The sequence below is a fragment of the Acipenser ruthenus genome, chromosome 25, assembly GCF_902713425.1.
Source record: "Acipenser ruthenus chromosome 25, fAciRut3.2 maternal haplotype, whole genome shotgun sequence".
Taxonomy (NCBI): domain Eukaryota; kingdom Metazoa; phylum Chordata; class Actinopteri; order Acipenseriformes; family Acipenseridae; genus Acipenser; species Acipenser ruthenus.
The window spans coordinates 17074340-17099141 of record NC_081213.1 but is presented as its reverse complement, the minus strand read 5'-3'; the positions used below and the strand labels follow the sequence as shown (position 1 = coordinate 17099141).

General features: G+C 38.3%; 1 protein-coding gene across 3 annotated transcripts in view; it reads right to left on the bottom strand.

Annotated features, from left to right (window-relative positions):
* Positions 1–24802, bottom strand: part of LOC117413893 (plexin-B1-like) — a 136010-nt gene that overhangs the window by 93273 nt on the left and 17935 nt on the right. For all 3 annotated transcript variants that reach the window (XM_058999443.1, XM_058999445.1, XM_058999444.1), the window contains exon 2: positions 5054–5140. The gene's annotated coding sequence lies outside the window, so the exon portion shown is untranslated. The remainder of the gene's footprint in view (positions 1–5053; positions 5141–24802) is intronic.

Below are 24802 nucleotides of genomic sequence, written 5' to 3'. Positions count from 1 at the left end.
TTTCGCTTTTGTTTTGCCACTATATTCCCAAATACTGTATCAAACCATCTCTTCCCCACTCTTGATTCACCCGCAGCAGGTTTAAGCACTCTTAAACCATGACCCTATCCCCACAGCAAATGCTGTGCGTGATTCAGGAGTTAGTTGATTTCCGTTGAATTCTTACACAGCGCGTTCTGCAGCGTTGCCCTGAGTAAAGACCTACGAAATGAACATGCACGTTCAACGGCGTTGACACAAACACCTTCCAGATAGAAACCTCTATTCTGAACAGAACCAAAAACTAATAGAACAAGTAACAAATACTTTTTACAGCAATTCGGCTGTAAAAAGTATAAAATGTTTGAATGCCATTTATGAAATGTTTAACGAAAATGTACCGTTAATATGAATTGTACTGATTTTCACATTCCTCCAATAGTTTCATCATTTATAGTGTATCGGTATGTTATGACTAGCGGTGTAACACAAATTTCACGATAAAGTGTATTGCGATATGCTGCTCACACTATGCAACACGGTATGTGTGATGGTCCTCATTGATTACTGATTTAAAATAGAATTGTGGCTAAATGTGCAAAAATGCCTGCACACAAAAATCCCAGAAGAATGTGCCAGTGACCATAGGGATTTCGTTGTGGAGCACAGCAAAGGAAAGAAGGTACAACTTAAGTGTGCAAGTACGGTCGAGTTACTACTATACCTATTTTGACAGGAAAAAAAAACCAAACACACTCAAGCATTGTGGAAAGTAACCAAAAACACTAATTTCATACAGTATACAAAAAACTATTTACATAAAACTCGAAAATAGCTAAAAATAAGCACAGAAAAATACAATTAATAAAGAATCCGAAAAAACAGAAGCCCTAGGTTTATCATGTAAAGAAAAGTATAAATACACCCATAGTAAACCACTGTAATTGAATACAGTATGAAAATCAGCGTACAATTTACAAATACAGAAAGTAAAACAAAAGAGGAATACTAAATTAGGAAACGAGTATGATATTTAAAACTGTAAATGTCTGTTTGCAGAGCAGGTTTGAGCGTTAATTAAAACATAGATTTACAGCCTTAGTTGGCAGCTTAAGAATATGCACCCCCATTCACTCTGTAAATAAACTTAACGTTATTTGGAATAAAAAGGTGCAAGACTGTGACTGAGGCGTCAAGAGCCTCATTTCAAACTGGGTCCACATTTTCTGTGCTGCAGGGCAGCCTCACTCTAGTTGAGCACAGGCTCAGGGCTGACCCAGGAAGTAATAAAGGCACCAGGAATCAAGCAATTCATTGCTGAATCTAATGTTGTAGATGAAAAATTCCACACGTAAATATAATGCTGTGTCTTTAGCACAACGCCGACGGTGCTTCTGTACTTTGGACAGTAATAAAGGTAAGGAAAATGGGTTTTAAAATAAAACTTACTGAGAAGATGCATATTCCTGACTTGGATATAAACGGAGACACTCTGAGTTGCCAACTAAGGCTGTAAATGACAACAGGTGAACGTGACAATCTTACGCAGAATTCGTTCCGTTTATTTTGGGAAGTATTTCAGCTGCCAAAAATGTCATAATTCAAGAGCTTTACGGTTTATTTTATTGTTTCAGCACAATTGCTACAAAGCCTACAGTGTAACAGTATACTCCAATAATAACTCTGCTCAAGCTTAATGAAAAGAAATAAACAAGCGCTTACTGTACAACGGTGGAAATTATTTCAAAAAAGACAGGTAGCTTTCACAAAAGAGGTACCAACTGCAAACATACTTCTGCAATACAAATAATTCAACAGTACCTCAACTCTGTAAACAATTATAACAAAGATGTTTCATAATGGTTCCCTGTTCTAATTTGGTGCCCTCCTTAATTCTGGGAGCTGAAATCCCAACAAGGGATGTATGAAAAACCAAAAGAAAATCCTGCCCAAGCACGTTGGCTACAGGTTAAGCTGTAGCCACCCTTACTAATTAAAAGATTCTGTAACGGTTTACCACCCCCCAATTGAACTGAGCTACCACAACTTCCCTGGAGGCCTGACTGACCCCAGGCCTTGATTTTTTACACCTCTGCTTTACAGGATTCCAAATTCCCCATGAACCATCAAAAGCATTAGAAGTCACCAGCCAGAATGAAGCTTGGAAAGGGCTCAGAGAGGAGTACCCAACCTTTAAATTCAACTTTATGTACATTTTAGCAGCGTAACTAATACACAATTCCAGAGGATTTTAAAAAGTTTAAACCACTGCTTTCTTATCACTTCCTGTGCTCAAGATCAGCTCCATGGAACAGCCTCACTCCGACAGGGCCATGTGGCAAGGTGGATGACAAAGGAAGTGATACGGTAACAGGAAGCAGCAGTTTAAAACCTGCTAAAATCTACAGTAGTGTAGTGGCAAATTCATATCTACAGCCAAACGTTTTGCATCGCCCTACAGAATTAACTAATTTTGCTTCATAAAGTCGAATGAAACCTGCGGAATAATGTTATGTTACGTATACGGAAAACTACAAAGCGGTATGTAATTCAATATGTTAATGAAAAAAACTGGCAAATTGAAAAAATGTGACATTTCTAAATCTAACATGACATGTTTTTATTTTTAATTCTAGATGATGCAAAAACTTTTGGCCATAGCTGCATACAAGAAATGCAGATTTTAAAGCCTTGTGTATCACTGCTTTAAGACTCAGTCTTTTTACAGGTATCCAGGCAGATGCACTAAACGTTATTAAATATAACATTTTTAAAAACGTAGACTCAAGGCACATATAATAATATAAGCAGAATAATGTAAGTTCATTTTAACTGGCGCTCTCTGGATCATGTTGCCTTTAATTCAGATATCCGCACATCTCAGAAGCTAAGCAGGTTGGGGCCTGGTCAGTAATTGGATGGGTGACGATTTAGCAAAATGAGCTGTGCTCTAGGAAGTGACTCAACTCACACACCCTTGGGTAAAACAAATAGACAACTCACTGTCTTGGGTGCAGAAACTCCCTTAAAAAATATTCAACAGGGCACCTATTATATTACAAGATGTCGGTTTTAAATTAGCTTTGAGCTGCAGCACTGTTTTCTCATATTCTCCGTCTGCCTTAGCACTGTTAATAGGTTTGGTCAATATGGGTTGATGGAATCATACAGATTTGACTCTGTACAGGTTCAGAAATTCAGTCTCCTAATTTGAGATTCTACAACAGGGACATACAGTTTTTATATATTTCAGAACACATTTAATTTGCAAAACAATTTATTTTGATTTTACACAAAAGTGTGTGCTATTGCTGGCAGGTGTTCCCATTTTTTTGTCTGAACCCTGTACTGTATATGCATAGACAGACGGTGCGTAACAGGAATGCATGAGAGTTCCATCAACAATGGCTGCATTTGAAGTGCTGGAAGAATGAATGCAAACAGGAACAAATTGTCAAAAGGCCAGCTCTTGTGTTTAAGTGTGAAAGTAACAATAAGCTCGCTGCCTAGTTAGTTTTACATGTTCACACAGAGTCCTTGGCACAAGCAGGGAAGCTGGCGTGAATGACTGGCAGATGGATTACAAAAACAGGCAGAGAGGCTCTCACTAGCTACTGCCAGGTCTACTGCGCTGTACAATAGCAAAAGCATACAAAAAGTGTGAGGAAGCCCAGAAAAAGGATGGTAAAACCTGGAGACAAGAGGCTTTAAAGTATGCACTACATCACGCAGGTATTTGCAATTTTCCATCCCAAGTATGTTCTCTTTCTCCCTAAAGAAACAGGAAAAATCCAAACCTGTGACATTTCAGTATCCAAGTATGAGCAGATAAATGAGTGGCTCAGTTAGCAAGAATTCTCACATGCCACCAAGATCACCAGCACACTGCTGTACCTGCTAGACAACACATGCCATCCTCAATCTGCAGCTGCTCCGTGTACCTTCAGGGGGCCACTCGACCCCCAAGTGAGAAGCTGATGTGCCCCAGCCTGGAACACTTCTTGTAAATGAGTTCTAAAGTGTCTGGGTCCGTCCGAGTTCATCCATAGTAGCTTCCCCCTTGCTCAAATCCTGGGAAAGAGTAGCTATCGAGGATGTATAAACATATGCCTTGATCGTATTTCACTGCATAATCATAACATTAGGCTTTATATTCACACAAGGACACTACTGGCAACATGGCAGCTGGAAGGAGGGGAGAGAGGGATAAGGTTGCTGTTGTTATAAGCAAGGTCAGAAAAAGGCTAGACTGAGTGAAATCGAATAGCAGCTATCCACTGGAACTAAACATGGAGAGTGGTGAAACTACAGCACTTCATCTGCTTGAAACAGCTCCCCTGCAAAACAGCACAATACCTTTACTCTTCAGTGGAGCTGGCTGGGTAAATGCAAGGCTGAAACGTCCTTCGATTTCTTTATTGAACCAACTAAATAGGTCCTCATTTGTGACTGAGGTGACTTGCATAAAAGCGCACACCAAGTTCCTGGGAGTTATTCTTGAGCAGTTCCTCACCTCTCACGCAATATCAGCAAGAACTGGTCAAAGATTTATTTTTGGCCATTAATAAAAAAACACAGAAAAATAAAAATAAAAAGACAGAAGACAAAATCTCAAACTAACACTGCAATATGAGAAGTCACCCAAGCACTGCTTGTCAAAATTCCAGTACACATTATCAAGCGCAATCTTTGTTTTTGTGATTTATAACAAGTGTAGGGAGTCTATATTATAAAAAATGTCATTTTACACAATTTAAGCAACCAGAAACCCACATATATTCAATCTACAGATTTCTTAAAACTATACCTTCTCTTCATAAAACCCAACTTGATAGTATTTGCTACATTCTGAAAGACCAATAGGTTGTCCTCTTAATTAAAAGGTGTTTTTTTTTAGTTTTTAACTGCAAACCTTAATTTGTTAACTTGTACCGTTTGGAGACAATGGAATACAGCATGAATGTAAAAGGATCTTTCATTAAATGTTTCTTTCTTTTCAATACCATCAGAAAAAGAACTCCATTTCACTATGTGCAACTCTACCTGTCATCAACGAAGAATCCATCCACCTTACCTGTGTGTTCACCGAGCTTCAATTCTTAGGATTCAAATCTGCAACAGCCAGTTACTGTAATTAGTTACAATGGTTTCCCACGAAAGCCTGTAAATAAAATAAAAAAATAAAATGTATTAGATTTACACTCAAATAGGCCAAAATAACTTGTGGTGTACGTTCTAAACGCCGACACATGCAAACAAAGCATCACTTAGCAAGGGGGTGGAGTTGAAAACTTTTAGAGAGACCTGCATACCAGGACTGTTTTACAGTACACACAGAGAGAGCTTGTATATAATGTTACAAAGGGTTTACCTAGCCATAGCAAGAGGCTCACTGACTCCTGTAGCCTTGAGGTCATGACCTTGCTGTAAAGGATGGAATATCGGGGGGGGGGGGGGGGGAGCCTGAAAACTAACCTTCCCAAGCATTGAATAGGAAAGCCATACAGCCCCATACAGTTGGCTCAAACAAGCTGTTTTAATATTTCAGAAGAGCTCCCAAGAATGACAAGTGCAATGTGGTTACCTTCCATAACAGAGCTTGAAGTCATTTATTATGCATGACTGCATGTATAGTATGTTTAATAGAATCTGTTACTGTGTGACAGCAGTAAGCCAGAGATTCCAAAGCAGTCAGAGTGGGTTACAACTTCATTTTAAAATGAAGATTTAACAACTAAAAGTAAAATAAATAAATGCATAATTATGGTATCATCATAAGCTGAAACTTACAGCACAGCTCATGTAAGAGATGGTGTTTTTGTTGTACGTCTTTTACAAGAAGATTGTCAGTCAAGCTCCACCTATGTTAGAAATGACTAAAATCTGGACCAGTCCATTCAAACTTACTTTATTCAAGTTACAGTAGAAGTTAAGAACCCCACAGTTATGACTTAACCTAACACACCACAGAAACAGGGCCGCTGGCTACTGTAAAACAAGTGAAGATCAGGTGCTAGGAATTTTACCTGCTAAACAAAGCTCTCATGGCTTATTTTTGATTTCCTTATTCCTCAGGCGACCTTTTATAATACGGCAAATCGTTGAAAATACTAAGACATCAGACCCCTCATTTATGTGTTTGTATTGTAACTTTATACTATATTTTTTAAAAGCTGCAGTCGTTTGCATATTTGGTGTAGCAAGAAGATTTCAAGGGTAGAGGTAGCCTGAGCAATGACAGCTACAGCTGCTGAATAAACCGAAGACCTTACAAAGTAGAAACTCTGGATTCCTCACCCAGCTCATTCTTGATTTTTTGGATTCTTGCCACACAGCAACCACCAGCAGAGAGTATGCTGCTATTTCATCAAAACCTCTGAAGTGAACCGTTTCACAGGAGCTGTTACCATAAGCCTTCGGGTCAAATGACTAAAAACCCACGCAAAATGTACATAAAACATGACAGCCTTCATTTCAAGTAGAATAACTGTTTCGTAAGTCTCAACGTAACAAATGTTGCTTCAGATTTCTTAACTCTCAGCTCCCCTAATGGAATTGGAGGCAGTAATCACTGCAGTTTGAAATACCTTGGTATCCTGGCAGCCCATGGCTGTCCTACACTTTTGACAAGGGAGGGTTTAATTTACTGTATTTTGTATACAAATGGAAGCCAAAAGGACCGAGACGGATTATATGGAAATATTGGAGAGGAGCAAAACAAGGAGCCAACAAGTCTAAGCACTTAAACACCAGGAACACAGGTAATTTTTATACGCTGCTCAAATTGGCAGGGAATGGCTGGATTAAGTTTGGTGAAAAAAATGTCTGTTCAAATAATTATCACTTCTGCAGCAGCAGATTATATATACACAGTTGTAAACAAAAGTTTACACACCCCAATGGAAATTTATAATTTCTAGAAATTTCCAAAAAACAATGAATTATAGGAAAAATATTTTGTAGCAAAAGCTTTGCTTTTGTGGAGGAGGAAAGAAAAAAAAAAAAAAGGTTACAAGAAATAACCTCTTTTAAATGATTAGGATATTTGTCATTGAGCTTTTGGCATGCTTCTAGTGATTTTTGACCATTCATCAATTCAAAATTGTTCCCATTCATTCAAATTCCAAGGACTTCTCTTGTGCACAGCCTTCCTCAACTCGTACCAAAAGATTTTCAATCAAATTTAGGTCGGGACTTTGACTAGGCCATTCCAGGACCTTGATTTTATTCTATGATTGGCCAATATCTTTCGGTATGCTATGGAATCCATTTTACCATGTATTGGAACTAAATTAGAGGAAAAACAGCACCATAGAAGGGTATTACCACCTCCATGCTTGACAGTAGGTATGGTGTTCTTTTCTTTGTACGCCTCACAAGACTTTCTCCAAACGTAATGACTATCGGTGTGACCAAATAGCTTGATTTTTGTTTCATCACGCCACAAAACCTTTGGACCACAACTCACATACATAATTCAAATAGCGTTTTGCTAACTTTAAGCCATTGTCCTTGTGACATTTTCCTAAGAGTGTCTTTTTCCTTGGCCTGCGACGATTGAGACCTTCACCATGCAATACTCAACCTATGGTTGAAATGGAAACCCCAGGGCCACTTGCAGCCAATTCACTTTGAATGTCTTTGGCAGTCAATCTCAGATTATGATTAACCTACCTCACAATTCTTCTACTTGTTCTTGGTGAAAGAATCTTCTTTCTTCCAGACCATGGGAGCGTTGTGACAGTAATATGAGTCTTGTACTTCTTGACAATAGAAACAATAGTTGAAATTGGGATACTCAAATGCTTGGAAATCTTCTTGTATCCTTCTCCAGCTTTATGACAATAAATCATTTTCTACCTAAGGTCTTCAGATAGCTCTTTACTTCTTTCCCCATATTGACTTATTGGTAATGACAGCAATCATCCAATGCCTAACCCTTTTATACTGTTCACCTACAATCCAGCATTTTTTAGACTTTTCTAAAATAAGGTTCTTGGATTCACTGGAGCCCTTGTGTTTACAGACAACAGTCTGCCTACTGCTTGTATGATCTGAAAGGAATGAGCCACTAATGAACGTGAAAAGGGAGGGAGAAGAGAAGAGTGGAGAGAAAAGCCAAACAATAAGGTATACAAGCTAACATTAAATAGAACTTTAAGATTTGAAAAAGTGTATTTCTTAAAATGCAAACCTGGGTGCATGTACAGTACTTCATAAGTCCTACTTTTTGGGAACCAGGTGGAAAAACTGGGGACATTTGTGGATGGATTGCAATGGCAGAAATGCTAACAGGTTCATGTTCCAACCAGGCACTATAAATACCTCTAGGATTTTGAAACCTTGACATATATATGAAACTTCAGCTCTATGTCTGCCAGCTTTGATAACTCAAGATCACTTATGACTTCAATTAATAGAACCTGAAGTATGTTATGTGATTGGGGGGGGGGGGGGGGGGGAGCAGCAGGTTTATCCAAAAATACTCATTGTTCGAAGTGGAAGCAGAAAAAACATGTTTGACAAAAAAAGAATATTGCTGGCATGCTTATAAAACCACATCTGCTTTCTAGAGCAGACCTCACAGGTCCCAGATCATTGTGCCCCTTTAATAAACTCATTCCTTGGGCGGTCTGTTTCATCATTACACAGGGCGGTCAACAGAGAGAACTGGAATTTGGTAGCTAGATGAGCTGCCACATGATGTCGACAGTGGCTCATAATGTAGGGGCGTGGTTTTCAATCTATGTTGTTCTGTGATATTTCCATTTGCTTCAATTACATGATCAGTTCTTGTCAGGATACACAGTATCATTACTACAAAAGGCACTAAACTAAATTGCTCATGCGAATTCGACAGGACCCTATCAGTATTCACCGACTAAACCAACGAGGTAAACCAAATGCTATCAAACACCACAAACGAAAGCACCTTCTGAAACGTTTCCCCTACTGGTTTTGGTCTCACTTCTACACTTCAAGATAGCCCATACAATACGCTGCGATGGTCTAACCTGTTCATTATTAAGTGGTCGATGAAAACGCAAATAGATGGAAAAATATGTTGATTTTTAGCCTTGAAGACGTCAGATATTCTCATGGTGTATAACACTGCAAATGACTTGGCAAAACAGTGTACCTAATCAAAGAAAGAATACAGTAGAACCTGTCATATCCGATCCTGTAAGATATGATACCCTCTATTAACAGATGGACCTCTGGCACGTATCACTTACATATGCTGCCTCAATGGTACTGATGGAAACTGATCAATACACATTTTATTAGGAGTCTAAAACAGTAAATTCAGCTCTAGCAGGAGAGAATAGATTCAGTTGCTAATAAAACATTTGACATGCTGCCACTTCACGTAACTGCCCAGTTTAACCATGTTAAGTTAAAGAAAACAAGGGATTAATATAATTACAGTACCATTAAAAAACTGAAACACAATTTTTCCGTTGACCTCCAAAGCCAGTTGATGTTCGAGTGGGCGCTTTCTTCTTGTTGTTTCTGTCTTGGGTTAACATACACGACTGAAAAAGCACAGCAAGAACTGTTTTTGGAATGCTGTTTGCTTTATTTATTGCAATAATTTCACTGATTTTCTTTGTATAATACATGTGCAGTACAGTACTGTGGTGTTTCAGACACACTGATCTACATGATACTGTTAATTTATAATGCCCCTGACGTTAATAAAGTAACTACAAAAGTAATAGAACGAGTCCCTCCAAAACGCAATATTTTCACATATCAAATGGACCCCTGGAACCAATTAAATTGGATATAATATATACATCTATCTCTGCAGTACTCGTTCTAGTCAAGGCCTACATGTAAAGTGCCTCCTCATGGAGCCTGTATTTAACAGTTAAATTGCCGTGCAGTCAGCTTCCAGGTGTTACCTTCTATAAAAGGGAAATCAGGCAATGCAGTGTCTGCACAGTTTTATGGTTAGCCTGGAAAGTGAACTGCACGTCCCCCAGTACAGTTTCAGAGGAAGAAGTCTTATGCAGACCCGGAAAACCGTGAATGAAACAGGTGTGGGTTTGCCTATACAATAAATGACAGTGAAAATATACAGGAGGATTACAGTGAACTGTATTTGTACCCCATATGGTTTTGGCTGCCAAAAGTTACTGCCCCTCCAGGGCAGTTGAGGCACATTGTACCTCTTTTGATTTTTGTTTTCCCTTCAACTCAGATGAAGCACACATACAGTAGTACAAGTCCACTTCTTGTGTTACACTTTGGATCCCCACCTGTCTGCACACAGGAAACTATGTAGAGTCATGCTGGGTCCTATTACCTGTAACACAGGAAGTGAAATCAGGAGAGTACCATACCTGTACTTCTATCAACCTTATTACAATGTGGCAAGTAAACAAGTCTGGAAAACACACAAAAAAAAAAGGAGAGAGAGACTTGAGAAATGTAATGCTTTTTAAACCTTGTTGTTTCATCTTCACAACTCCAGGCTCAGCAACTTTCATGAGCATGAAATTCAGTTACTCAATCTGTGTGGAATTCTCTGCTGTAAACTGAATTTAAAAAACCCATTCAAAACACCATATTTCAAGTTTGCGGGTGGGCTGCCACATTAAAGTCCTTAACCTGAGTAATGTCGCATCACTGCGCTAAAATGCGACACCAACACTTCAGAACTGTGGTTAGCAACTGTTGCTAGGCCATGCAATTCTTGTTAAGTATCAATGGGTTGCTGGCCGAAAGGGGCTTCAGTAACCCCCCTCCCAGTGCTGTGACAGAACAAGGCTTCTTTGAAAAGATAACTGTTTATATTTGCCTACCAGTAAACAGCCCTCAGAAGCCTTATTTGTGGGCTGAACTTAATTACAGTTTGTTACGATTAAACACCAGCTAATCATTTCCAGTGCTAGTCCTTAAAACAACGCCTCCACAGAGGAAGGGTATCAATTAGCTCACACAATGACTCCATCAGCTCTCCAGTTAAAACCAGATCAACCTCAACAGTCACCCAGACCCGACTAGTTGTCCCAGCTGCCTTGTCAACACCCCCCACCCAAACCCCTAGAGAGGTCCACCTACCCTGGTCACAGTCCACACCTCCTGAACAGCAGCCCACCCTTTAGCAGATGGATCCCCCTCTGTGCTCATTGTCGTTGTCCATCCATCAACAGAACAAAGTACCTTCGACCATTGTTCCATAGTCCAATTTCTGTTTTCTTGTGCATATTTTAGCCTTTTAGTCTTGTTCCCCTTTCTTAACGGAAGTGATGGACAACAACACCTGTGCCTTCTGCCAGTTCTGTTGTCAATTCAACGCTTGTCTTCTTTCTATTCCTTAAGGATATTATCTTCAACTATTGTTCATTCTTGTTAGACAGCTTTTTGGGTCTTCCAGTCCTGGGTTTGTCAATTACAGATGTTTCTCTGTACTTGTTGATTATGCTTCAGATACCACACCTTGAGCAATGTGAGTTATTTCACTCAATGTTTTTCCTTCTTTATGCAAGTCAAGGTTGTTATAATAGTAGAAAACACTAGTGGAGGCTTTGAGTAAATAGTTGATGCCCATAATGCATCAGAGTAGAAAAATGCAACATATCTAAGACTTTTGCACAGCAGTGCAAATATCTATTACATATGGTCATAGATTAATTAAATCAGTTTAAAAATTAATGGAATTACAGGTCGTGTCTTTTGAAGTTTTTTGGTGTTTTGTTATACAAGATGTTCTTACAGTAGTTAAAGCAGGTCCATTTTTGATTATATTTCTTCAGAACTGTTTTTTTGTTGGAACCCCTGGAGCTAAAACAGACATTTATGTGTGCGGAACATTAGTGCAGGCTGGAACGTCTAACAAAGAAAAAACAAGTCCCATTAAAGGATTGTTCATGGATTATTAAAAATTGGCTTTTTGTTTGAATGAGGTCACCCTCACAGTTTGCCTTGCCTCTCCTCTGCGCTATACAGCCTTAGTGAAACTAGATTCCAGAAACTCCCGGGAACAAAAGGGTTAACTCTTTGGAAACATCGGCTCAGCCAAGCCTGTCTCCACAATACTCATCCCTTTGCAGTCTGACTCAGTCTTAAAGTCCAGTTTTGTCAGGACTCGCTTTAAAAAAATATATTTAAAAAAAGGTAAAGACCACAGTCCCAGAAGGGAAGTGTAACACCTACTTTGAAGACACACAGAACATTTTCAAATTCAAAAAAGGCTTTATTGGCATGACAAAATTAAAATTCATTTTGCCAAAGCACTTACATCAACATAGACAAAATACATAGATCCCCCCATGGCAGTAAAAAATAATAAATAAATAAAACAAAGTCAGTTAAGTGCTGCTATTTAGCACCAAGTCCAGCTATAGACACCGATGTGTGTTTATCCAAACTGTACTGTGTTGTGTTAAAGTGCCGAGTAACAGGATTGTGGATCCCAATGAAAGAGAATGGCAGGGTGATTCCACTTGCCATATAAACAGAGACTACACCATGACGTGCATGGAGTTACTGGAGTTATTTCATGAATGAGGGCGGCCGAGTGTTCCAGAAGGGGGTGAGTGGGTGGTTTACAGCCTTGTGAATGAAAAACTTAACTACAGCACTCCCGTTGGGTAAAGAAATGATGTTTAAACATAAATTAAAAACGGCTACATTTGGAGAATTCCTTTCCTTAGATTGAGCTCTGCATCTGCTTAGCAACGTGGTGTAATCTCCCAGCAAGTCTGTTATTGGATTTGATTGAATGACAGATACATTACAAAATGAGAAGCGTTGAATAAGATAGTTATTCAACTCTAGATCCGTCAAAACTTGTCTAGTACAATAAAATAATACATGCATGTACATAGGAGTTATTCAGCTATAATAATAATAGTAATAATAGTAATAATAATAATAATAATAATAATAATAATCTTTATTGTTATATAGCGCCTTTCATGTGGACCACCATCACAAAACGCTTTACAAGACACAAGACTAGGGTGTGTGAACTATGCATCAGCTGCAGAGTCTCTTACAAAGTCTCACCCGAAAGACGGAGCACAAGAAGGTTAAGCGACTTGCTCAGGGTCACATAATGAGTCAGTGGCTAAGCTGGGATTTGAACCCATGGGCCTCCTGGTTACAAGCCCGTTTCTTTAACCACTGGACCACACAGGATCCAGCCTATAGCACCAACAGGATTATTTAGGACCAGCCAAACTATACAGGACAGTAAGCACACATACTTCAGCATTCAAAGTCTTGACAAAGACTGATCACCAGCTAGCATCGCTGGCTCAGCCTTATTACAAGTCATAAAATAAACACTCAAGAGACCAGTAAAATGATTCTGTCTTAAACTTGACAGGTGCTATTGCAGATCTCGCCGTTTTGTTTAAGATTCACCCATTGAAAGCATCCCACTGCACTGTATTCTGAGATACCCCTGGCGTCTGTCCACACTGACCTACAGATGTTTCTTCCCCAGATCTCCCCATAACAAAACCACATTTCTAATAAACTTCCATAGGACTGTGCATCTCAAACAGCTTAATACCTGGCATTCGACACACACACAGAGAAAAGGAGTGTAGCCTTGTTCTCAATTGTTATTATTGTTTGAATTACCGAACTTGTTTGCAGTGTTGCAGCAAGGGTAAGGTTTACTGGAATGGTTTTGTTAGCTCTGTGTATTTTCTTGCACTGTTCTTGTTAAAAGCTTTAGAGAAGTTACAGTTTGTGGATTCAGTACATTTTACTTTTGCATTTAGAGCCAGTGGGTTTTGAAAACAGGGAGCAGAGATTTGCTATTGGAGACCAGCTACATACCAGCTTATTTTTTTTATTTCTTTAAGCAAAAGGAAATTGTATCCACTAAAAACCAATAAATTCTGAATTTATATCGTTCCTCTCAAAAATGCTATTGGCCAGAGCTTGCTATAATTACAGTAAACCATTTAAAATAAAAAAGGATGTTTAAACTTTGACCAGGATTACATGTTTCCCTTTTTAAAAGGATCCTCCACAAACCACTTAGAACTGAGAGAAGGCTTCTTATTGTCAAGCTTTTAAAAACAAATTCAAATTCTTTCCCAGCATCGCGCAGAGGAAGGAGACCTAAACGTATCCACAAGAAATAAATTGGCTGATGCAGCTTTTTCCTTTAATGTACAGGCGCGGTTTGTGTGTGCTATTTAAATTATTCATGACAGCCCCACTATTACGGGACAACTGTAGTTACAGTCATGTTTAAAGGTGCCTCACATGGTTTTAAAATGAGTTTAAAATAAAAGTTGTTACTTTTCAGTGTCTGGTTTCTCACTCTTCTGTCTAATCTGATTACAGCTGTTTTTCTACCCCTGATGTTAAAAGGTCAACACCACCATATTACTCCACTCCTGACTTCACAGAACACATCCTTCCAGCAATCATGATCCTTTATCAACACTGGTGCGAAAAATAACCTGAATCAAAGCAAACACTCAACCGAGGGAATTGCATGTACTTTGTTAAATCCAGCATTAAATCTACTAGAAGCAAGCAGACAGCATGTGCACCTTTTATAAATGTTCCTTCAAGGTCAAAGCACAGCAACCCTACGTGAATGTCTGACTCACCAATTACACTGCAGAAAACGTGGAGTTTACTTGTTAGTACTGACAAAGCATTCAATTCAGAACCACTTTCAATCAAGCCTCATATAAAAAATAAAAAGAGCCTACCAGCAAAAGCAACTAGGGAAAAGAGAAGTCACATCTCCTCCCCTTTGAGGTGTAATTTATTACTTTGGAGATCAAATTATATTTAACTAAAAAAGTAAGATCGTCTCATTTCAGAATGGGATCGTTTCCAATTGGAACCCCTGCGCTGGATTCATGTTCCCATTAGCTTGGAAATCATTATGAAGTGAAGGCACTCCCACCTGCAGTGAACAGGTTCTTTCACTTTAATAAAAGCAGCACAGTAGTTTCGACAATAATTTATACCAGGATGAACCACTTGCCTTCATCTTTTTCAAAGCTTTTTTGTAAATGTGCATCCTTAGGTATGACAAAAAACCCAGCCAGCTTTTACTTTTTTTTTTTTTGTAGCCCTTTAGTGGGCTTGGCAGAGTTTGTGGTAGCAGTTGCCGCTACATATCCTTCACTTTTAAAACACACATTAGAACACTGTGTGTATTATTTTAGTTCTATAGCATTACTTGCTTTTACCTTGTAGTGCAGTCAGGAGGGTTGCTATAACTATACACCAAACTACAGCACTTAGATTTCTATGCATTTAGAATGGGAGCTGCATTCCGAGGAAGTTCAAGGTTTAAAGCCTTGGTTACTTCGTTTTTGGAACACATCCATAAACTTCTGGATATCCACAAAGTGAATAGCAGTACACTTGCAGTAGACATGTTTTAGTTTTGCATTTCATAACTCTTCCGTGCAGCAAATAGCCATCAGTTGCCCTCCCTCCAGCAGGGGGGGATAAACAAACCCACCACCACTACAATACACGTCCTACCCCCTGCATTGGGCACTACCCTGAGGGAATGGTGGGCAGTGCCTGGAGGCCTGATTACCGAGCTGTACACAGCAGACCGGTCTGGAATTGAGCAATATGAATAACAAGAAAAATAAAAAGCCCAAGGTTGGGTGCACCATTAAACCACTGGCATGGTAAACGACAGTAAAGTTAAATGAAGAAATTTCTTTTAAAAAAGGGGGCTTTAACAGTGGTGCAGTGAGGGACATTTTTGTCTAGATATTTGTTACAACCATACACTTAATTACTTAATTGAACCAATTATACCTTCATTTCACATATATGAATCTGTTTCATTTAGTTGATAAACTCTAATCCCTGATGTGAATGGCCCTCGGGGACAGTTGTCCACCCATTGGCTTTAAGGTTATTCAGCAAAAACACCACAAGACTTACGGATTGTTTACAAGTAAAAGCACCAGGTTCTGGTATCCTGTATGAATTCAAAGTGAATTTATCTATCATAGCAGTTTAAAAAAAGAAATCGTATTCTTTTGTGTAATGGGTTGAGGAGCAGAGGAATCAGTCCAATGGCTTGCTTGACGATACAGTAAACCAGAATTGTATGCCGGCTTGTTAAGGCTGTAAACCATGCGAGCAACTGAACTGAACCCCTCACAATGGAGACCAACGCTCTGCCAGATTTGCTAAGAGACTCAGCTTGCCTACTGAGCTGGCTGAAGCATGTCATATGCTGCTCAACACAGGGTCCCAATTTCAAATCATAAAAATAACACATGGACTGCGAGGCAAGCCATATGCCTGCTCCTGTAGGTCCCGCCTTGCTGGAGAACGTAGACTTGAAATGAGATGTGAAGGGGTTAATGAGGGAAAAAAACAGAAACAAACACAAGAAAGAATACAATACAAATAAAATGTCTGTGCTCATGTTGTGTTTTTAAAAAAAGGGGGGAGGGGCTTTTATTTATTTATTTTTTACTGAAAAATGACTTGAGCGATTCTTTCATGTACTGCTCAGAAAGTACTCTTCTGAAGTACTGAACAGTATATTTTTCATAAGGGTGGAGAGCAGGATACTATTCTCTTGATATTTAACTACATATTCCCAAAAACAATAAAAACACATTTTAAAAATCACATTCTAATACAGATGTAACAAATACAAACAGTCTGCTAGCACATAGTAGAATATTTAATGACTTCCTCGATTAAACTCAGTTTTGTCCTATTACTGCTTGCACTGGTTTTGTGGGTAAACCTTTCAGGACCACCTTCCTAGAAATCTTGTTGTCATTTGGTGCTTCCAACCACCATTGCTCTGTTGGGAATTGAAAAGCCTGACATTATAAAGTAACCCCCCACCCCACCCAAAGTAATGAAAACTTACTTGGACGACATCCCACCACTGCTACTCTCCATTCTAACTGTGTGGCCTATCTAGCACAATAAGTGTCACCTCTCTAAAACCATAAAATAATGTTTCTCTCCCATTGGCTCTCATATTCCCACAATCTGGTTCCCATTAAAAACATGAGACTTGGTCTGAAGTTTAAGCACCGTTTCTACGTGGCTTCCTGCCCTCACAGACACAGATGATGACGACTCTGTGGGATGGGAAGCAGTTTATATTGCAAATCAAGACCTGCAGCAGTTTAAAATACTGCAGTGTAAATTAAAACACAGACCTGCCTCGTTGCTCTCAAAGGTTGTTTTCAGTGTGGGGTGCACCTCACTGCATGTACTGGTAGGCAATATCAGGACTGTTTTCTTTAATAATATCTTCCCATGTATTAGCAACAAATTATAAAGCAGATATTAATGCTGGGACAAACATGGGTTTTGAATATTCTTTCATCCATAATTCAACACTCAATGTTTTGAAACAAAAGAAAAAAAAATGTCTTCAAATGTTTTTGACTGCATATTTGAATATTCTATCATTTTGAATTAAAAAAGATATTACAGGTTGTGCAAAGTTATTTATTCCAGACTTCATTTAGGCATGGATTTCCTCTGCAGATATATTATTCATGCAGTGACTTAAACTGTTATATGAATCAATACAAAACATGATCATTGTTGCCACCAAATACATTTCAAGCTGTATTTCTATTAAATATATTAATTCCAGTACTAAGGTATACAGATATAGTAGAACCCAATATTGATGGGATACGGCCTTCTGAAATTTCACTTATTGTATCAAACAGCTGGCATCAGACATAAATGACATCATATTAAGAGTAGAAATTCTGCTTTACACTGTATGTTCTATAAAATATAGTACGGGGTACTGCAAGATTCCTCACTCAAGGTCAGAGCAGCCAAAATGTCCTCTCTGGCAAGCACTACAGTCAGACACTATGCTGGGAGACCTCCCCTCACAGCTCGGGTGTACATACACTTCAAACCTGAACACCAGCCTCTGCTCCCTCGCAGAGACTGAGAATTATGACCACCAATCTCAGTTCAAGCACAATACATTTCCTTTATGTACGGTTTACAGAAGCTGTGATATTTATAAAAAATGTGGTTTGTCCCCGCCCACCTCCCCCTCAACTAGTATTCTGGGGGGGAAAAAAATGGATGAAGGATTCTTCATTGGTAAGGGACTGAAAGGGTTCACAGTCAAACAGCACATCACGTACACACACACACTCTTGTTATCAACGTATTAAGAGAGCTAGTGAGGGAGCTGTCAAACACACACTGCTACCTGTTTTTTTTTCTGCCCTGTTTATAGATAATGTACTCATTTATGAATTTTAAAAGAAACAGGATGCAGAGGGTGCAACAGAGTTCTCAAAAAGGTCAGATAGTGAGTCATCAGCTAAACCTAAAGCCAGACTCGCCTGGCATCCAACAAACCTTCACACACACAATCCACTAGACCACACTGCCCACTTTGAAAAAAGTGTTGTCAGCACTTTGACTAAGCACAGAAGGTCGTGTTGGAAACTAGAATTCACACTCCCTCGTTCCTGCATCTTCATGAAGAAACAGGGCTTCCAACTGTTGATATTATTGGGACAGAGGCGCTTATTTCACTTCCACTTCTGTGGTAACCATGACAACAGCATGGAACCGAAACAGGTGAGACAGCTTCTCCAAACAGGAGTCCTGTCCTGTACTTACTGTGCGAATCTCATCCCTGGTTCATTTTCTGTTCCTTTAGTTGTTTCCGTCAATATCATTTTTAAAAGTTTAATTTTTTTTTTTTTCTATTTAAAAAGGTGGTTGTAACCATAAATGGTAACCACAACAGCAACAGATAAATCCACTTTTAATAATGTATGTAGCTTCAACTTTGTGTTGCTACATCCCTAGAGTTGAATCTTTAGGTAATGTAAACAAACTGGGCTATCAACATGTGACAAAAGCACAGAAAACTACTTCAAAACAAAGGCGGGTATTGTATATGTACTGTGTATTATTACAGCTGTTCAAATAGGAGATTCCCCTTCCCCATCTCACCTCAATTTCCATAAATAATAAACCATGTTCCAGTTGGGAGCTTTGATTTGAAAGTGTTCCCAGAGGCCAGGCCTATACTCCGACTCTCAACCTGTTAATGCACCAATCACATGCACACTTTATGACTAGGAGGAAAGAAATGCGGTCGCTTTCAAAAACCTCTACAATGTTGTCTTGGGGTCATCCTCCAACCTAGGGTCAACATGCAAGTTTGGTCATGAAAACCGACAAGATCACAAAAACCACTCGCAGACACAAAAAAAGACTCACCATATTGTGATTGCAAGGATCAAACATCAAAGCCAAGCCCTACACAACACACAACGTACCTCATAACAGGAGAGCCTCCAGCCATACTGTCTGCTTTGTGTTTTTGTATGGCAGTACAAAGAGAATGGAAGCGGGTAAGCAATTAGACAGGATGTGTGCGCTGGCGGTGTTTCGTGCCACCTCAGTTTGATTTAAATATGTCAGCAGCAGCCTCAGGTAGCCTTGGTCCTGTTCATTCATTAGCTGCAGTGGTATTGATAAGATCCTGAATCAAGCTCTAAAAACATTTCCATTATCCAGTTTAAAAACTGGAAGATGCAGCATTTCAAAAGGTTTTGGGTTAATGTGAATCAGAGTAAAACAAATATTTAATTGTTTTATTTCTGTACTTGTATTTATTCTTATATGGAGACATATTAAAATGTTACTGAACCCCCTGCACATCACATTACCTTTGCTGTGTCCTGTGTTGTCAGTATCGCAGCGTTATATTTGTAAACGTATTACAGAGTCGTTTGACATTTTTAAAAATCCCATATTATGGGTCTTAAATGAACAGGGCAACGCATTTCAACATTTATTCGGGAGCCCTAGGATAAAAACAAAAACGAAGGATTGCAGAGTAAACTGATCCTGCAACAACGCTCGATTTCTGTTCCCACAATACGCCACTCACTTCAAATCGGGAGCACCAGCTTTGTTGCAGGGGGAAGCATGAACTGAATACACAGCGATGTTTAAAATGTTTTTTCTCTTGGCGAACGAGTTGAAAAAGTTGAAAAGAAATGTTGATTTAATGATGAGTAAATATTTCACAATTCAAATCGGTAATATATTTTAAAAAAATACAGCGATATGGACAACATGGGATACAGCAAAGGTAAAGTAACATGTTTTTTGTACACACTGTAGGGGGTTCTGGAACACCAAGTCTACATGTCTCAATTCTCAGGGTCACATACAAATAGCACCCTTTCACAGAATTTCATACTGCAGGTCATTGAAATATACAGTATATATATTTTTATTATTCATTTTCTTTATACCCATTTTGCTTATCAAAAGACCGGGTGCCAAATAGTAGAGAAAAACAGTAGAAGAAACTTTCAAACCAATGTTTTGACAAAATGTATTTTTCAAGGTCTTCATGACATTAAAAAGGCATGTGTGGTTAGGGGTTGACTATAGTAATGACTGAAGTGATGAGGAAGGAGACATCTTAAAAGAAAACGCTCGCTCATTTGAAAGGCAATACCCAGAAGACTCTAATGCATGGCGTAAGTAACAGTAAAAGGACTCTGATCCTGCAATTTATATTTTGATCAACTGGGAACGAGCTTCCAGAGAACACACCTGCATTTATGGCTTCTATTCTACAAGCAAAAGTTTTGCATCATCTAGAATTCTGGGATTGAGATATCATTTAAAAAATATATGAACAATTTAGATAATTTTATTTTTATTTTTTTATCATGTAATCAAAGAAACTACAATTATATTACAAAAGTCTACTGGCAGCCATAATAGTATTACAGTACTTTATGTTAGATTTATACAAATAAATATCAATTTCGATCTTAAACCATTCCTTTAAATTATTATTATTATTACTATTATTGCTTTTCTATGATAAATTTAAATGTTATATTTCTTGGGGGGAATTTACAGATGTGTTTAGAAATTTCAATAAAGATTGTGTTTTTGTGAGGTTTTTTTTTTTTTTTTTTTTTTTTTTTTTTTTTTTAAAGCTAATGATTAGGTGTTACAATTATCCATTCTAAAAGTATAATAGGTTACATATTAGCTTTATCTTTTGCATTATCTTTTAAATTACGCAACATTATCCAAGTGATTCTATACTTATCTTTAATTAATAACTTGTTTCAATCTATTATGTCTTTATACAACTATCAATTATGACTGATTGTTAACATCTGCTACTTTGTCCATAAAAAAAAAACTATTAGTGTCTCTCTATACCCTGTTGAAGGCTTTGCAGCAGAAACAGTTTCTTTCTCAATAAATTTTGAAAACTTTTAGGAGGATGTTTCAATCACATGTTTCTATTTGCCAGTTTTTCGTTAAGTATATGGTAAACTATGAAGCAAAATTGGTTAATTCTATAAGGGTATGCAAAACTTGTAGTCATAGCTGTATAACCATGTGTTACAACCCCCCACAAATGGTCATTCTTGCTCAAGTGAACCAAGGACTCTGCCTCTTATGTCAGACAGCAGTTAATTAGTTTTTGTTGGAAAGCTCTTGAATCAAGCTTGAAACTGATAACATTATTTGTCGAGGTCAAAAAAGTCATCAAAATTGGCATTTTTCCCCTCACTGTCAGTCCCGTTCTCCGCATGTGGCACACAGCTCTGCTTTTGCATGCACACATTTTCTCAAATCGCATGTCGTATCGTATTTTGTGTCCACTTGAGCAATTGAAGAACACTAATTTCTACATCCACAGTCATATCACAACTGCAGGTCTGTGGCCATACAGTATAGACTAGTGTAATGCAAGGGTGAGCCTATATACTGTAGGTCCCCAGATTCTCATTATCAATCATTTAAGCTTAATGCCCTAACTAGGGATAAAATTTACCTCAACGATTCCACTCAGACAAAATAATCAAACAGTCGTCACCTTAAATATATATATTAATACAATGTTGTATTTCATAAATGTCTGGGTCTCCAGTTGTCAGCATTCTGCTTCATAACACTTTGCTGTTTGTGCAATGTATTAATGATGTTCTAAAATGTCATTTATATGGATTGCAAATGCACTTCTATCCATCAAACTGCATGCTTTACTTAATCACATGACATGCGATGTGATGTGATAGTCAGCCACCAGTTTCTATTCAGCGCTGATCCAGGTCCTTACCAGGTTTAATCACAGTGGTAAAAAAAAAAAGTCATGTTCTAGTTACTACATGTTGAAATGAAAAGAGAGCCACAGGCATATTCCCAGACTCTTAGTAACTTGTGCAAAATAATGCGATTAGCAAGTTTAAAATCACACTTGTAAAAGTGGTTCCCCTGTTCAATTAAACCTCTACTGTGCCACAACATGCTTTTGGGGATAGGCATCTCTAGCCAGGGATTTACAAAAAATAAAGAAAGAAATAAATAAAATGCAGAAAGCAATATGAAACATGGAAAAGTTATCAGGAGAGATCCTGAAGTGTTATCACTGAATACCAACTCACTACCCTTGAATAGCACAACCCTGCTGGAATCCAAGAAACTCAGTCAGTAGCCATGAAGGCTTTCTCAAGAAGATTAAGAGAGCACAATTCAGCTGGGCATTGTTCCTCTTTCAGAGGTCTGTCTAGGAGAGATTCAAACTTAACACTAACAGTACAAGTTCAGCAGTACAAGTTCGCTGTTAAATTTAACAGCGAACAGGCCTTGTTTTTTTTACAGGGGTTTAAAAATGTAATTTTGGAGCAACATAAAATATCCATTAAAACGACATGCAACTGGGAAAACATGGGTTATTTAAAATGCACACACCCATATACAAGCAAATCTGCCAGTACCGTATAGATCTTCACTGGGCAATGGGACTTTCCTGTACCCAATTCAGCTTGGTAGTCTCTTGCTTTGTTTCAAAGCACACAGTACTGTAAAGTCTTTATCAAGTTACAGCTGTGGTTTCTCACAATCATGTTCAATTTTAATCATGTTCAAACTGTTAAAGGTTAAGACCATTAACATCATTATAAACCATATAAATGTTGGTATTCTTTCAAAACAAACAGTCATTTATTTTAGTTTACACTGGGAACTCACAAAACAGTTGCTCTGTTCTTTCACTATAGAAGATGTTGTTTACATCAGTCGCACGTACGTCTGTTCTTAAAGCCAAACATTTCACAGTCATCTGTGCTGCTTTTAAAAAGTCCAGAGCTAAAAGATGACAGAGAAGTAAGCACATGAACACTGAACATTTCAAACTCATTTTGTTAATTAAAATCTTTTGTTAAATGTCTGTCAACTTTGTAAATCAAACATCCTTATTTTGAGTTTCAAGTTGCAGTTGTAACTAATGGAGTCCCAATTGAAATAGATTTGATCTTTATTACAAGCAGTTCACACAAGGAAGTTGGACTATAAGTAATTGTGAACATAATACAATCTTAATTGATAAAGCTTCCAAAGATGGTGACCAGCAAGAGGAATTGGAAGAAGCTTTTACCAGTTTTTAATGGGTACTGTATGTAGCTAGAAGACCAACCCTATACTGCTAAAAGCTCCATTCAGGCCATTTTATTTTGCAGTAGATTTTCAATTTAGCTTTACTGTAACTAACACCATACACTTGTTCATCACTAGTATTATAAGGCGTAGCTGAAAAAGAGAAAACAGATATCCATTTAAAACAAATGTCCTTTCTTTAAATGGAAATGTTCTTAATTTGATCCCCCCCTAATCCCCCCTTTGTTTTTCACTCTCTCCCCAGAGCTAGGCACACAAGGGGTTACCTACAGTTGGCAAAGACTCTGCTGCTTTAAAAAGGTTTCCTTTATTTGCAAACTATAGAACTGGAACAAACAACTTGCCCTGAATCTGACGCCAGAATCCTTTATTTAATTACAAAGTTCAGCAAGAAGGCATTCCAATATTTTTCCATTTCATTTAACACTGACCGTATTCAGACTGGAGACGGGACTGACAAAGTTACAAAAAACATCCCTGTAAGCTGACTGGGGTTGACCAGGGCAACACAGTAAAGCTTACAGGAGCACCTTCTGTAGGGAAACAGGATGTTCCCTTTAGAATGAATATCTTAACAAAGGAAGAAAATAATATCAATGAAGCAAAATCCAAGTAGTATATTCAATGGTGATAAAACTATAGTCAAGTAGGCCAAGGTATCAGGTGTACACTAAAGTAAAGTAAGTTAACCAAACACACGTCATACTGCCACTTAAAAGGCTGACTAGTCCAGTCTTTTGGGTACTAGTTCTTTCACGCAGTTTGCATAGATATGGAGGCTTTTGTGAGGACACATACAGTACTGTGGAGTCATTTTTTGTGTTCCCTCTGAACAGTGAATTAAATGGCTTATTCTTATTTTACTCTAAAAAAGTACGCCCGAGAACTGATCAAATCAAAATAGCATTGAGTATTGCACTATTGCAAAATTCAGTAACCACAGGGGGAAGTGAACACAGAAGAAGAGGTTTCAGTGGTACATACTGTAGGATAAATGCAGTTTTTAAATTGTTTAACAGTTAGAAATCAGAAACTCTAGCACGGTTTCAGTTAAGCTTAGAAGCGCACCATCTTTCCCTCTTGAATCCCTAGTCTCAAGCACATTACCAGACGTAAAATTACAAGACAACACAGTAGGTTAATTAAAGACTTTCATAACCATTGTTTTGCTGTGGCACCATCAATTTGGGGCTGGTGGGCTGGCACAGAAAAGGGGAGGGAAGAAAGGGGACGGTTATTTTTTTTTGCTGTGTTTACACAGACCCCGGTGAACTCTAATCGTGGACTACCTTACCTAAAGTATCCCAAGAATAGTACTAATCTGGTCTGTGAACCCCTCTGATAGATTACATGTTACTAGGCTAAGTTTAGTAACAAGAATGTCAAT